This window comes from Drosophila sechellia, unplaced genomic scaffold, assembly GCF_004382195.2.
Source record: "Drosophila sechellia strain sech25 unplaced genomic scaffold, ASM438219v1 Y_28, whole genome shotgun sequence".
NCBI lineage: Eukaryota > Metazoa > Arthropoda > Insecta > Diptera > Drosophilidae > Drosophila > Drosophila sechellia.
This window is the reverse complement of record NW_022611396.1, coordinates 226,083-228,175: the sequence shown is the minus strand read 5'-3', so window position 1 is coordinate 228,175 and position 2,093 is coordinate 226,083. Positions and strand designations below refer to the sequence as shown.

At 47.8% G+C, this 2,093-nt stretch overlaps 1 pseudogene; it reads left to right on the top strand.

Annotated features, from left to right (window-relative positions):
• The first annotated feature begins 439 nt into the window (after positions 1-439).
• Positions 440-2,093, top strand: LOC116803445 (annotated as a pseudogene).

Here is a 2,093-nt window from a genome sequence, read left to right as displayed (position 1 = left end):
TTATATGCGGCGACTAGGTTCCCACCCCAACACCCTGGCGAGAAGGCTTATCCACCCCCCGAGAAAAAGAAGGCTCTCCCATCGAGAAATAAAAAAAAAAAACAATTAAATATTGTTAAAGTAGTTTAAATTGTAAAGTAACGTATAAGTAATGTATATATTGGTATGCCTATGCTGTAGATTCCAATTAATAAAATTTACAAAAAAAAAACTTATATTTGATAGAAGCTGCTAGTGTTTACAAAATATAAAACAGGCCTTGTAATAAACGTCAAGTTCATATACATTGTCAGTAGAATATTTGGAGCTTCCAAATGCCAATCTACTGATTCTGGCACCATACCATACCTTTCAGCCCTTTGTGCTGTAATATAGAAGTGAAAACGCACTCAACTACATTCGCTGTCGTATTTTAATTGAATTTAAGCGGAGAGAAGCTCTCGCGTTCGTCTAGTCGCGCTTGGTCAGTCGTGAGGTGACAGTGTTGCAACTAAAATGGATTATGAGCCATCCGAAAAGATCATTGGTAATTTAATTTCCCTAAGTGGTACTGCGCTACTCTTCCCAAACCGTTGAACTTTGTTCCTTTTCGAGAAGATCAGCAGATTAATGCAAATTTTTTTCGGCAGGTCGCTACCATGTCATCCGTAAATTGAGCTGGGGCGACTACTCTACTGTTTGGCTGTGCTGGGACTTGCAGGCAATGAGATATGTGGCAATTAAAATTTTCAAGTCGGCACCGGACTTGGCCAAGACGATAAGGGACGAAATAAAGATACTCAAGACGGTGCGCGAGACCGATCCATCGAATCCACGCCGTCGCAAAACCGTCCAGATGCTGGACGACTTCAAGATCACCGGCCTTAATGGCACCCATATTTGTATTGTGTTCGAGATGCTGGGTGACAATCTCCTGAAACTCATAGGGAAGTCCCCATTACTCGGTATTCCACTGGCCAACGTCAAAGCTATTACCCGCCAGGTGCTGGAGGGTCTTGACTATCTTCACACGTGCTGCCAGATCATCCACACGGACATAAAGCCCGAGAATGTCTTCCTGTGCGTGGACGAGCCTCATGTGCGCTCACGCTCCGTGGAGAATACATCTTCGGCTACGAATGGACCGCATTCGAATCTAACCCTGCCAACACTTCCTCCGCCGCCGCATGCAAAGCACAAGGCTAAACAGGATCCGACGTTAGAGGAATGCAATGTCAACGTAAAGATCGCCGATCTGAGCAAATCTTGTTCAGTTAATCATCACTTGACTGAGGACATTCAAACGCGCCAATATCGGTCACTAGAAGTTATTATCGGTGCGGGCTATAACACCTCTGCGGATATCTGGAGCACTGCATGCATGGTATTCGAACTGGCCACCGGTGACTATCTTTTTGAGCCACACTCCGGCGAATCGTACACCCGCGACGAGGACCAATTGGCACACATCATCGAGCTGCTGGGTCCAATACCGCGTTACATTTTGTTAAACGGCACCTATGCGGCGAAGTCGTTTACCCGTTCCTGCGAGCTACGAAATATCTCGGGCTTTAAGCCCTGGGGCCTAATGGACGTTCTTCTAGAGAAGTACGGATGCGGCGACATTCGCTTCGTTCCTTAAGCCCATGCTCGAGCTCGATCCGAACAAGCGTGCCACCGCTGCGGAGTGTCTGCAGCACCCGTGGCTTAGATAAGATACGATGCAACCTGGTTGTTGGCTGCGTGCCACCCAGCCAGCAACAGCAGATGGAGGGGGAGCTCTAGCAGGAACCGGAACAAGAAAAGGAACAAGAGCAATATCACTAAAAGGTGGATCACCGGCAGTAACAGCAGACGGAGAAGTTGGCAGGGGCTATATAGAATCTTCGGCATCGGTGGCTACTTTGGCTTCCATCTCATCAATTGCTTCCATATCGGCTGCAGCAATGGCGGCACTGAAGGACCGACCTTATTTGGTTGCACCCTTCGTAACCACAGCCTTAGCACCACCCACTCCACATCCCCACGCATCCATTTCGACAAACACGGCCAGCACAGTGCCAGCTACACCTACACGTCGTCGCATCGCTCCCGAAAACGATTTGGACTTGGTT